Below are 14,034 nucleotides of genomic sequence, written 5' to 3'. Positions count from 1 at the left end.
GCCCCTTTTGGCTGCCAGCTATCTGCAGACGTTCGCACTTTCGGAGAAGGGCTGTGATAGGAGCCTGGCAGGGACGTCACCATTCCCAGCATGCGTTTGAAGTTTCAAGTGGCAAGATAAGCAAGCAGCCCCATTCTCTGTGCCTCTATGCGAACAGTGCCATGGGCAGATGAGGCTGAGCAACAGCTTTCCAGGCTAGCCCCTTCTCGCTGCCAGCTATCTGCAGACGTTCGCACTTTCGGAGCAGGGCTGCGAAAGGAGCCTGGCTGGGACACCAACTTTCCGAGGCTACGTTTGAAGTTTGTGGTGGCAAGACAAGCAAGCAGCCCCATTCTCTGTGCCTCTGTGCGAGCACTGCGATGGGCAGATGAGGCTGAGCAACAGCTTTCCAGGCTAGCCCCTTTTGGCTGCCAGCTATCTGCAGACGTTCGCACTTTCGGAGCAGGGCTGTGATAGGAGCCTGGCAGGGACACCACCATTCCCAGCATGCGTTTGAAGTTTCAAGTGGCAAGATAAGCAAGCAGCCCCATTCTCTGTGCCTCTATGCGAACAGTGCCATGGGCACATGAGGCTGAGCAACAGCTTTCCAGGCTAGCCCCTTCTGGCTGCCAGCTATCTGCAGACGTTCGCACTTTCGGAGCAGGGCTGCGAAAGGAGCCTGGCTGGGACACCAACTTTCCGAGGCTACGTTTGAAGTTTGAGGTGGCAAGACAAGCAAGCAGCCCCATTCTCTGTGCCTCTGTGCAAGCACTGCCATGGGCAGATGAGGCTGAGCAACAGCTTTGCAGGATAGCCCCTTCTGGCTGCCAGCTATCTGCAGACGTTCGCACTTTCGGAGCAGGGCTGTGATAGGAGCCTGGCAGGGACAGCACCATTCCCAGCATGCGTTTGAAGTTTCAAGTGGCAAGATAAGCAAGCAGCCCCATTCTCTGTGCCTCTATGCGAACAGTGCCATGGGCAGATGAGGCTGAGCAACAGCTTTCCAGGCTAGACCCTTCTGCCTGCCAGCTATCTGCAGACGTTCGCACTTTCGGAGCAGGGCTGTGATAGGAGCCTGGCAGGGACACCACCATTCCCAGCATGCGTTTGAAGTTTCAAGTGGCAAGATAAGCAAGCAGCCCCATTCTCTGTGCCTCTATGCGAACAGCGCTATGGGCAGATGAGGCTGAGCAACAGCTTTCCAGGCTAGCCCCTTCTGGCTGCCAGCTATCTGCAGACGTTCGCACTTTCGGAGCAGGGCTGCGAAAGCAGCCTGGCTGGGACACCAACTTTCCCAGGCTACGTTTGAAGTTTGAGGTGGCAAGAGAAGCAAGCAGCCCCATTCTCTGTGCCTCTGTGCAGGCACTGCCATGGGCAGATGAGGCTGAGCAACAGCTTTCCAGGCTAGCCCCTTTTGGCTGCCAGCTATCTGCAGACGTTCGCACTTTCGGAGCAGGGCTGTGATAGGAGCCTGGCAGGGACACCACCATTCCCAGCATGCGTTTGAAGTTTCAAGTGGCAAGATAAGCAAGCAGCCCCATTCTCTGTGCCTCTATGCGAACAGTGCCATGGGCAGATGAGGCTGAGCAACAGCTTTCCAGGATAGCCCCTTCTGCCTGCCAGCTATCTGCAGACGTTCGCACTTTCGGAGCAGGGCTGCGAAAGGAGCCTGGCTGGGACACCAACTTTCCGAGGCTACGTTTGAAGTTTGAGGTGGCAAGACAAGCAAGCAGCCCCATTCTCTGTGCCTCTGTGCAAGCACTGCCATGGGCAGATGAGGCTGAGCAACAGCTTTCCAGGATAGCCCCTTCTGGCTGCCAGCTATCTGCAGACGTTCGCACTTTCGGAGCAGGGCTGTGATAGGAGCCTGGCAGGGACACCACCATTCCCAGCATGCGTTTGAAGTTTCAAGTGGCAAGACATGCAAGCAGCCCCATTCTCTGTGCCTCTATGCGAACAGTGCCATGGGCATATGAGGCTGAGCAACAGCTTTCCAGGCTAGACCCTTCTGGCTGCCAGCTATCTGCAGACGTTTGCATTTCAAGAGCAGGGCTGCGAAAGGAGCCTAGCAGGTACACCATCTTTCCCAGGCTACGTTTGAAGTTTGAGGTGGCAAGACAAGCAAGCAGCCCCATTCTCTGTGCCTCTGTGCAGGCACTGCCATGGGCAGATGAGGCTGAGCAACAGCTTTCCAGGCTAGCCCCTTTTGGCTGCCAGCTATCTGCAGACGTTCGCACTTTCGGAGCAGGGCTGTGATAGGAGCCTGGCAGGGACACCACCATTCCCAGCATGCGTTTGAAGTTTCAAGTGGCAAGATAAGCAAGCAGCCCCATTCTCTGTGCCTCTATGCGAACAGTGCCATGGGCAGATGAGGCTGAGCAACAGCTTTCCAGGCTAGCCCCTTCTGCCTGCCAGCTATCTGCAGACGTTTGCATTTCAAGAGCAGGGCTGCGAAAGGAGCCTAGCAGGTACACCATCTTTCCCAGTCTACGTTTGAAGTTTGAGGTGGCAAGACAAGCAAGCAGCCCCATTCTCTGTGCCTCTGTGCAAGCACTGCCATGGGCAGATGAGGCTGAGCAACAGCTTTCCAGGCTAGCCCCTTTTGGCTGCCAGCTATCTGCAGACGTTCGCACTTTCGGAGCAGGGCTGTGATAGGAGCCTGGCAGGGACACCATCATTCCCAGCATGCGTTTGAAGTTTAAAGTGGCAAGATAAGCAAGCAGCCCCATTCTCTGTGCCTCTATGCGAACAGTGCCATGGGCAGATGAGGCTGAGGAACAGCTTTCCAGGCTAGCCCCTTCTGCCTGCCAGCTATCTGCAGACGTTCGCACTTTCGGAGCAGGGCTGCGAAAGGAGCCTAGCAGGTACACCATCTTTCCCAGGCTACGTTTGAAGTTTGAGGTGGCAAGACAAGCAAGCAGCCCCATTCTCTGTGCGTCTGTGCAAGCACTGCCATGGGCAGATGAGGCTGAGCAACAGCTTTCCAGGATAGCCCCTTCTGGCTGCCAGCTATCTGCAGACGTTCGCACTTTCGGAGCAGGGCTGTGATAGGAGCCTGGCAGGGACACCACCATTCCCAGCATGGTTTGAAGTTTCAAGTGGCAAGATAAGCAAGCAGCCCCATTCTCTGTGCCTCTGTGCGAGCAGTGCCATGGGCAGATGAGGCTGAGCAACAGCTTTCCAGGCTAGCCCCTTCTGGCTGCCAGCTATCTGCAGACGTTCGCACTTTCGGAGCAGGGCTGCGAAAGGAGCCTAGCAGGTACACCATCTTTCCCAGGCTACGTTTGAAGTTTGAGGTGGCAAGACAAGCAAGCAGCCCCATTCTCTGTGCCTCTGTGCGAGCAGTGCCATGGGCAGATGAGGCTGAGCAACAGCTTTCCAGGATAGCCCCTTCTGGCTGCCAGCTATCTGCAGACGTTCGCACTTTCGGAGCAGGGCTGCGAAAGGAGCCTGGCTGGGACACCAACTTTCCCAGGCTACGTTTGAAGTTTGAGAAGGCAAGACAAGCAAAGAGCCCCATTCTCTGTGCCTCTGTGCAAGCACTGCCATGGGCAGATGAGGCTGAGCAACAGCTTTCCAGGATAGCCCCTTCTGGCTGCCAGCTATCTGCAGACGTTCGCACTTTCGGAGCAGGGCTGTGGTAGGAGCCTGGCTGGGACACCAACTTTCCCAGGCTACGTTTGAAGTTTGAGGTGGGAAGACAAGCAAGCAGCCCCATTCTCTGTGCCTCTGTGCGAGCAGTGCCATGGGCAGATGAGGCTGAGCAACAGCTTTCCAGGATAGCCCCTTCTGGCTGCCAGCTATCTGCAGACGTTCGCACTTTCGGAGCAGGGCTGCGAAAGCACCCTGGCTGGGACACCAACTTTCCCAGCATGCGTTTGAAGTTTGAGGTGGCAAGACATGCAAGCAGCCCCATTCTCTGTGCCTCTATGCGAACAGTGCCATGGGCAGATGAGGCTGAGCAACAGCTTTCCAGGCTAGCCCCTTCTGGCTGCCAGCTATCTGCAGACGTTCGCACTTTCGGAGCAGGGCTGCGAAAGCAGCCTGGCTGGGACACCAACTTTCCTAGGCTACGTTTGAAGTTTGCGGTGGCAAGACAAGCAAGCAGCCCCATTCTCTGTGCCTCTATGCGAACAGTGCCATGGGCAGATGAGGCTGAGCAACAGCTTTCCAGGATAGCCTATTCTGCCTGCCAGCTATCTGCAGACGTTCGCACTTTCGGAGCAGGGCTGTGATAGGAGCCTGGCAGGGACACCACCATTCCCAGCATGCGTTTGAAGTTTCAAGTGGCAAGATAAGCAAGCAGCCCCATTCTCTGTGCCTCTATGCGAACAGTGCCATGGGCAGATGAGGCTGAGCAACAGCTTTCCAGGCTAGCCCCTTCTGGCTGCCAGCTATCTGCAGACGTTCGCACTTTCGGAGCAGGGCTGCGAAAGGAGCCTGGCTGGGACACCAACTTTCCGAGGCTACGTTTGAAGTTTGAGGTGGCAAGACAAGCAAGCAGCCCCATTCTCTGTGCCTCTGTGCAAGCACTGCCATGGGCAGATGAGGCTGAGCAACAGCTTTCCAGGCTAGCCCCTTTTGGCTGCCAGCTATCTGCAGACGTTCGCACTTTCGGAGCAGGGCTGTGATAGGAGCCTGGCAGGGACACCATCATTCCCAGCATGCGTTTGAAGTTTAAAGTGGCAAGATAAGCAAGCAGCCCCATTCTCTGTGCCTCTATGCGAACAGTGCCATGGGCAGATGAGGCTGAGCAACAGCTTTCCAGGATAGCCCCTTCTGGCTGCCAGCTATCTGCAGACGTTTGCATTTCAAGAGCAGGGCTGCGAAAGGAGCCTAGCAGGTACACCATCTTTCCCAGGCTACGTTTGAAGTTTGAGGTGGCAAGACAAGCAAGCAGCCCCATTCTCTGTGCCTCTGTGCAGGCACTGCCATGGGCAGATGAGGCTGAGCAACAGCTTTCCAGGCTAGCCCCTTCTGCCTGCCAGCTATCTGCAGACGTTCGCACTTTCGGAGCAGGGCTGTGATAGGAGCCTGGCAGGGACACCACCATTCCCAGCATGCGTTTGAAGTTTCAAGTGGCAAGATAAGCAAGCAGCCCCATTCTCTGTGCCTCTATGCGAACAGTGCCATGGGCACATGAGGCTGAGCAACAGCTTTCCAGGCTAGCCCCTTCTGGCTGCCAGCTATCTGCAGACGTTCGCACTTTCGGAGCAGGGCTGCGAAAGGAGCCTGGCTGGGACACCAACTTTCACAGGTTACGTTTGAGGTTAGAGGTGGCAAGACATGCAAGCAGCCCCATTCTCTGTGCCTCTATGCGAACAGTGCCATGGGCATATGAGGCTGAGCAACAGCTTTCCAGGCTAGACCCTTCTGGCTGCCAGCTATCTGCAGACGTTTGCATTTCAAGAGCAGGGCTGCGAAAGGAGCCTGGCTGGGACACCAACTTTCCGAGGCTACGTTTGAAGTTTGAGGTGGCAAGACAAGCAAGCAGCCCCATTCTCTGTGCCTCTGTGCAAGCACTGCCATGGGCAGATGAGGCTGAGCAACAGCTTTCCAGGATAGCCCCTTCTGGCTGCCAGCTATCTGCAGACGTTCGCACTTTCGGAGAAGGGCAGTGATAGGAGCCTGGCAGGGACACCACCATTCCCAGCATGCGTTTGAAGTTTCAAGTGGCAAGATAAGCAAGCAGCCCCATTCTCTGTGCCTCTGTGCGAGCAGTGCCATGGGCAGATGAGGCTGAGCAACAGCTTTCCAGGCTAGCCCCTTCTGCCTGCCAGCTATCTGCAGACGTTCGCACTTTCGGAGCAGGGCTGCGAAAGGAGCCTAGCAGGTACACCATCTTTCCCAGGCTACGTTTGAAGTTTGAGGTGGCAAGACAAGCAAGCAGCCCCATTCTCTGTGCCTCTGTGCGAGCAGTGCCATGGGCAGATGAGGCTGAGCAACAGCTTTCCAGGATAGCCCCTTCTGCCTGTCAGCTATCTGCAGACGTTCGCACTTTCGGAGCAGGGCTGTGATAGGAGCCTGGCAGGGACACCACCATTCCCAGCATGCGTTTGAAGTTTCAAGTGGCAAGATAAGCAAGCAGCCCCATTCTCTGTGCCTCTATGCGAACAGTGCCATGGGCAGATGAGGCTGAGCAACAGCTTTCCAGGATAGCCTATTCTGCCTGCCAGCTATCTGCAGACGTTCGCACTTTCGGAGCAGGGCTGCGATAGGAGCCTGGCAGGGACACCACCATTCCCAGCATGCGTTTGAAGTTTCAAGTGGCAAGATAAGCAAGCAGCCCCATTCTCTGTGCCTCTATGCGAACAGTGCCATGGGCAGATGAGGCTGAGCAACAGCTTTCCAGGCTAGCCCCTTCTGCCTGCCAGCTATCTGCAGACGTTTGCATTTCAAGAGCAGGGCTGCGAAAGGAGCCTAGCAGGTACACCATCTTTCCCAGTCTACGTTTGAAGTTTGAGGTGGCAAGACAAGCAAGGAGCCCCATTCTCTGTGCCTCTGTGCAAGCACTGCCATGGGCAGATGAGGCTGAGCAACAGCTTTCCAGGCTAGCCCCTTTTGGCTGCCAGCTATCTGCAGACGTTCGCACTTTCGGAGCAGGGCTGTGATAGGAGCCTGGCAGGGACACCATCATTCCCAGCATGCGTTTGAAGTTTAAAGTGGCAAGATAAGCAAGCAGCCCCATTCTCTGTGCCTCTATGCGAACAGTGCCATGGGCAGATGAGGCTGAGGAACAGCTTTCCAGGCTAGCCCCTTCTGCCTGCCAGCTATCTGCAGACGTTCGCACTTTCGGAGCAGGGCTGCTAAAGGAGCCTAACAGGTATACCATCTTTCCCAGGCTACGTTTGAAGTTTGAGGTGGCAAGACAAGCAAGCAGCCCCATTCTCTGTGCCTCTGTGCAAGCACTGCCATGGGCAGATGAGGCTGAGCAACAGCTTTCCAGGATAGCCCCTTCTGGCTGCCAGCTATCTGCAGACGTTCGCACTTTCGGAGCAGGGCTGTGATAGGAGCCTGGCAGGGACACCACCATTCCCAGCATGGTTTGAAGTTTCAAGTGGCAAGATAAGCAAGCAGCCCCATTCTCTGTGCCTCTGTGCGAGCAGTGCCATGGGCAGATGAGGCTGAGCAACAGCTTTCCAGGCTAGCCCCTTCTGGCTGCCAGCTATCTGCAGACGTTCGCACTTTCGGAGCAGGGCTGCGAAAGGAGCCTAGCAGGTACACCATCTTTCCCAGGCTACGTTTGAAGTTTGAGGTGGCAAGACAAGCAAGCAGCCCCATTCTCTGTGCCTCTGTGCGAGCAGTGCCATGGGCAGATGAGGCTGAGCAACAGCTTTCCAGGATAGCCCCTTCTGGCTGCCAGCTATCTGCAGACGTTCGCACTTTCGGAGCAGGGCTGCGAAAGGAGCCTGGCTGGGACACCAACTTTCCCAGGCTACGTTTGAAGTTTGAGAAGGCAAGACAAGCAAAGAGCCCCATTCTCTGTGCCTCTGTGCAAGCACTGCCATGGGCAGATGAGGCTGAGCAACAGCTTTCCAGGATAGCCCCTTCTGGCTGCCAGCTATCTGCAGACGTTCGCACTTTCGGAGCAGGGCTGTGATAGGAGCCTGGCTGGGACACCAACTTTCCCAGGCTACGTTTGAAGTTTGAGGTGGCAAGACAAGCAAGCAGCCCCATTCTCTGTGCCTCTGTGCGAGCAGTGCCATGGGCAGATGAGGCTGAGCAACAGCTTTCCAGGATAGCCCCTTCTGGCTGCCAGCTATCTGCAGACGTTCGCACTTTCGGAGCAGGGCTGCGAAAGCACCCTGGCTGGGACACCAACTTTCCCAGCATGCGTTTGAAGTTTGAGGTGGCAAGACATGCAAGCAGCCCCATTCTCTGTGCCTCTATGCGAACAGTGCCATGGGCAGATGAGGCTGAGCAACAGCTTTCCAGGCTAGCCCCTTCTGGCTGCCAGCTATCTGCAGACGTTCGCACTTTCGGAGCAGGGCTGCGAAAGCAGCCTGGCTGGGACACCAACTTTCCTAGGCTACGTTTGAAGTTTGCGGTGGCAAGAGAAGCAAGCAGCCCCATTCTCTGTGCCTCTATGCGAACAGTGCCATGGGCAGATGAGGCTGAGCAACAGCTTTCCAGGCTAGCCCCTTTTGGCTGCCAGCTATCTGCAGACGTTCGCACTTTCGGAGCAGGGCTGTGATAGGAGCCTGGCAGGGACACCACCATTCCCAGCATGCGTTTGAAGTTTCAAGTGGCAAGATAAGCAAGCAGCCCCATTCTCTGTGCCTCTATGCGAACAGTGCCATGGGCAGATGAGGCTGAGCAACAGCTTTCCAGGCTAGCCCCTTCTGGCTGCCAGCTATCTGCAGACGTTCGCACTTTCGGAGCAGGGCTGCGAAAGGAGCCTGGCTGGGACACCAACTTTCCGAGGCTACGTTTGAAGTTTGAGGTGGCAAGACAAGCAAGCAGCCCCATTCTCTGTGCCTCTGTGCAAGCACTGCCATGGGCAGATGAGGCTGAGCAACAGCTTTCCAGGCTAGCCCCTTTTGGCTGCCAGCTATCTGCAGACGTTCGCACTTTCGGAGCAGGGCTGTGATAGGAGCCTGGCAGGGACACCATCATTCCCAGCATGCGTTTGAAGTTTAAAGTGGCAAGATAAGCAAGCAGCCCCATTCTCTGTGCCTCTATGCGAACAGTGCCATGGGCAGATGAGGCTGAGCAACAGCTTTCCAGGATAGCCCCTTCTGCCTGCCAGCTATCTGCAGACGTTCGCACTTTCGGAGCAGGGCTGCGAAAGGAGCCTAGCAGGTACACCATCTTTCCCAGGCTACGTTTGAAGTTTGAGGTGGCAAGACAAGCAAGCAGCCCCATTCTCTGTGCCTCTGTGCAAGCACTGCCATGGGCAGATGAGGCTGAGCAACAGCTTTCCAGGCTAGCCCCTTCTGCCTGCCAGCTATCTGCAGACGTTCGCACTTTCGGAGCAGGGCTGCGAAAGGAGCCTAGCAGGTACACCATCTTTCCCAGGCTACGTTTGAAGTTTGAAGTGGCAAGACAAGCAAGCAGCCCCATTCTCTGTGCCTCTGTGCGAGCAGTGCCATGGGCAGATGAGGCTGAGCAACAGCTTTCCAGGATAGCCCCTTCTGGCTGCCAGCTATCTGCAGACGTTCGCACTTTCGGAGAAGGGCTGCGAAAGCAGCCTGGCTGGGACACCAACTTTCCCAGGCTACGTTTGAAGTTTGAGGTGGCAAGAGAAGCAAGCAGCCCCATTCTCTGTGCCTCTGTGCAGGCACTGCCATGGGCAGATGAGGCTGAGCAACAGCTTTCCAGGCTAGAACCTTTTGGCTGCCAGCTATCTGCAGACGTTCGCACTTTCGGAGCAGGGCTGTGATAGGAGCCTGGCAGGGACACCACCATTCCCAGCATGCGTTTGAAGTTTCAAGTGGCAAGATAAGCAAGCAGCCCCATTCTCTGTGCCTCTATGCGAACAGTGCCATGGGCAGATGAGGCTGAGCAACAGCTTTCCAGGCTAGCCCCTTCTGGCTGCCAGCTATCTGCAGACGATCGCACTTTCGGAGCAGGGCTGCGAAAGCACCCTGGCTGGGACACCATCTTTCCCAGGCTACGTTTGAAGTTTGAGGTGTCAAGACATGCAAGCAGCCCCATTCTCTGTGCCTCTATGCGAACAGTGCCATGGGCAGATGAGGCTGAGCAACAGCTTTCCAGGCTAGACCCTTCTGCCTGCCAGCTATCTGCAGACGTTCGCACTTTCGGAGCAGGGCTGTGATAGGAGCCTGGCAGGGACACCACCATTCCCAGCATGCGTTTGAAGTTTCAAGTGGCAAGATAAGCAAGCAGCCCCGTTCTCTGTGCCTCTATGCGAACATCGCTATGGGCAGATGAGGCTGAGCAACAGCTTTCCAGGCTAGCCCCTTCTGGCTGCCAGCTATCTGCAGACGTTCGCACTTTCGGAGCAGGGCTGCGAAAGCAGCCTGGCTGGGACACCAACTTTCCCAGGCTACGTTTGAAGTTTGAGGTGGCAAGAGAAGCAAGCAGCCCCATTCTCTGTGCCTCTGTGCAGGCACTGCCATGGGCAGATGAGGCTGAGCAACAGCTTTCCAGGCTAGCCCCTTTTGGCTGCCAGCTATCTGCAGACGTTCGCACTTTCGGAGCAGGGCTGTGATAGGAGCCTGGCAGGGACACCACCATTCCCAGCATGCGTTTGAAGTTTCAAGTGGCAAGATAAGCAAGCAGCCCCATTCTCTGTGCCTCTATGCGAACAGTGCCATGGGCAGATGAGGCTGAGCAACAGCTTTCCAGGATAGCCCCTTCTGCCTGCCAGCTATCTGCAGACGTTCGCACTTTCGGAGCAGGGCTGCGAAAGGAGCCTGGCTGGGACACCAACTTTCCGAGGCTACGTTTGAAGTTTGAGGTGGCAAGACAAGCAAGCAGCCCCATTCTCTGTGCCTCTGTGCAAGCACTGCCATGGGCAGATGAGGCTGAGCAACAGCTTTCCAGGATAGCCCCTTCTGGCTGCCAGCTATCTGCAGACGTTCGCACTTTCGGAGCAGGGCTGTGATAGGAGCCTGGCAGGGACACCACCATTCCCAGCATGCGTTTGAAGTTTCAAGTGGCAAGACATGCAAGCAGCCCCATTCTCTGTGCCTCTATGCGAACAGTGCCATGGGCATATGAGGCTGAGCAAGAGCTTTCCAGGCTAGCCCCTTCTGGCTGCCAGCTATCTGCAGACGTTTGCATTTCAAGAGCAGGGCTGCGAAAGGAGCCTAGCAGGTACACCATCTTTCCCAGGCTGCGTTTGAAGTTTGAGGTGGCAAGACAAGCAAGCAGCCCCATTCTCTGTGCCTCTGTGCAGGCACTGCCATGGGCAGATGAGGCTGAGCAACAGCTTTCCAGGCTAGCCCCTTTTGGCTGCCAGCTATCTGCAGACGTTCGCACTTTCGGAGCAGGGCTGTGATAGGAGCCTGGCAGGGACACCACCATTCCCAGCATGCGTTTGAAGTTTCAAGTGGCAAGATAAGCAAGCAGCCCCATTCTCTGTGCCTCTATGCGAACAGTGCCATGGGCACATGAGGCTGAGCAACAGCTTTCCAGGCTAGCCCCTTCTGGCTGCCAGCTATCTGCAGACGTTCGCACTTTCAGAGCAGGGCTGCGAAAGGAGCCTGGCTGGGACACCAACTTTCCCAGGCTACGTTTGAAGTTTGAGGTGGCAAGACATGCAAGCAGCCCCATTCTCTGTGCCTCTATGCGAACAGTGCCATGGGCATATGAGGCTGAGCAACAGCTTTCCAGGCTAGCCCCTTCTGCCTGCCAGCTATCTGCAGACGTTTGCATTTCAAGAGCAGGGCTGCGAAAGGAGCCTAGCAGGTACACCATCTTTCCCAGGCTACGTTTGAAGTTTGAGGTGGCAAGACAAGCAAGCAGCCCCATTCTCTGTGCCTCTGTGCAAGCACTGCCATGGGCAGATGAGGCTGAGCAACAGCTTTCCAGGCTAGCCCCTTCTGCCTGCCAGCTATCTGCAGACGTTCGCACTTTCGGAGCAGGGCTGCGAAAGGAGCCTAGCAGGTACACCATCTTTCCCAGGCTACGTTTGAAGTTTGAGGTGGCAAGACAAGCAAGCAGCCCCATTCTCTGTGCCTCTGTGCGAGCAGTGCCATGGGCAGATGAGGCTGAGCAACAGCTTTCCAGGATAGCCCCTTCTGGCTGCCAGCTATCTGCAGACGTTCGCACTTTCGGAGAAGGGCTGCGAAAGCAGCCTGGCTGGGACACCAACTTTCCCAGGCTACGTTTGAAGTTTGAGGTGGCAAGAGAAGCAAGCAGCCCCATTCTCTGTGCCTCTGTGCAGGCACTGCCATGGGCAGATGAGGCTGAGCAACAGCTTTCCAGGCTAGAACCTTTTGGCTGCCAGCTATCTGCAGACGTTCGCACTTTCGGAGCAGGGCTGTGATAGGAGCCTGGCAGGGACACCACCATTCCCAGCATGCGTTTGAAGTTTCAAGTGGCAAGATAAGCAAGCAGCCCCATTCTCTGTGCCTCTATGCGAACAGTGCCATGGGCAGATGAGGCTGAGCAACAGCTTTCCAGGCTAGCCCCTTCTGGCTGCCAGCTATCTGCAGACGATCGCACTTTCGGAGCAGGGCTGCGAAAGCACCCTGGCTGGGACACCATCTTTCCCAGGCTACGTTTGAAGTTTGAGGTGTCAAGACATGCAAGCAGCCCCATTCTCTGTGCCTCTATGCGAACAGTGCCATGGGCAGATGAGGCTGAGCAACAGCTTTCCAGGCTAGACCCTTCTGCCTGCCAGCTATCTGCAGACGTTCGCACTTTCGGAGCAGGGCTGTGATAGGAGCCTGGCAGGGACACCACCATTCCCAGCATGCGTTTGAAGTTTCAAGTGGCAAGATAAGCAAGCAGCCCCATTCTCTGTGCCTCTATGCGAACAGCGCTATGGGCAGATGAGGCTGAGCAACAGCTTTCCAGGCTAGCCCCTTCTGGCTGCCAGCTATCTGCAGACGTTCGCACTTTCGGAGCAGGGCTGCGAAAGCAGCCTGGCTGGGACACCAACTTTCCCAGGCTACGTTTGAAGTTTGAGGTGGCAAGAGAAGCAAGCAGCCCCATTCTCTGTGCCTCTGTGCAGGCACTGCCATGGGCAGATGAGGCTGAGCAACAGCTTTCCAGGCTAGCCCCTTTTGGCTGCCAGCTATCTGCAGACGTTCGCACTTTCGGAGCAGGGCTGTGATAGGAGCCTGGCAGGGACACCACCATTCCCAGCATGCGTTTGAAGTTTCAAGTGGCAAGATAAGCAAGCAGCCCCATTCTCTGTGCCTCTATGCGAACAGTGCCATGGGCAGATGAGGCTGAGCAACAGCTTTCCAGGCTAGCCCCTTCTGCCTGCCAGCTATCTGCAGACGTTCGCACTTTCGGAGCAGGGCTGCGAAAGGAGCCTGGCTGGGACACCAACTTTCCGAGGCTACGTTTGAAGTTTGAGGTGGCAAGACAAGCAAGCAGCCCCATTCTCTGTGCCTCTGTGCAAGCACTGCCATGGGCAGATGAGGCTGAGCAACAGCTTTCCAGGATAGCCCCTTCTGGCTGCCAGCTATCTGCAGACGTTCGCACTTTCGGAGCAGGGCTGTGATAGGAGCCTGGCAGGGACACCACCATTCCCAGCATGCGTTTGAAGTTTCAAGTGGCAAGACATGCAAGCAGCCCCATTCTCTGTGCCTCTATGCGAACAGTGCCATGGGCATATGAGGCTGAGCAACAGCTTTCCAGGCTAGACCCTTCTGCCTGCCAGCTATCTGCGGACGTTTGCATTTCAAGAGCAGGGCTGCGAAAGGAGCCTAGCAGGTACACCATCTTTCCCAGGCTACGTTTGAAGTTTGAGGTGGCAAGACAAGCAAGCAGCCCCATTCTCTGTGCCTCTGTGCAGGCACTGCCATGGGCAGATGAGGCTGAGCAACAGCTTTCCAGGCTAGCCCCTTTTGGCTGCCAGCTATCTGCAGACGTTCGCACTTTCGGAGCAGGGCTGTGATAGGAGCCTGGCAGGGACACCACCATTCCCAGCATGCGTTTGAAGTTTCAAGTGGCAAGATAAGCAAGCAGCCCCATTCTCTGTGCCTCTATGCGAACAGTGCCATGGGCACATGAGGCTGAGCAACAGCTTTCCAGGCTAGCCCCTTCTGGCTGCCAGCTATCTGCAGACGTTCGCACTTTCGGAGCAGGGCTGCGAAAGGAGCCTGGCTGGGACACCAACTTTCACAGGTTACGTTTGAGGTTAGAGGTGGCAAGACATGCAAGCAGCCCCATTCTCTGTGCCTCTATGCGAACAGTGCCATGGGCATATGAGGCTGAGCAACAGCTTTCCAGGCTAGACCCTTCTGGCTGCCAGCTATCTGCAGACGTTTGCATTTCAAGAGCAGGGCTGCGAAAGGAGCCTAGCAGGTACACCATCTTTCCCAGGCTACGTTTGAAGTTTGAGGTGGCAAGACAAGCAAGGAGCCCCATTCTCTGTGCCTCTGTGCAAGCACTGCCATGGGCAGATGAGGC

Source organism: Opisthocomus hoazin, chromosome 12, assembly GCF_030867145.1.
Source record: "Opisthocomus hoazin isolate bOpiHoa1 chromosome 12, bOpiHoa1.hap1, whole genome shotgun sequence".
NCBI classification, from domain to species: domain Eukaryota; kingdom Metazoa; phylum Chordata; class Aves; order Opisthocomiformes; family Opisthocomidae; genus Opisthocomus; species Opisthocomus hoazin.
Note: the sequence above shows the minus strand (reverse complement) of the source record.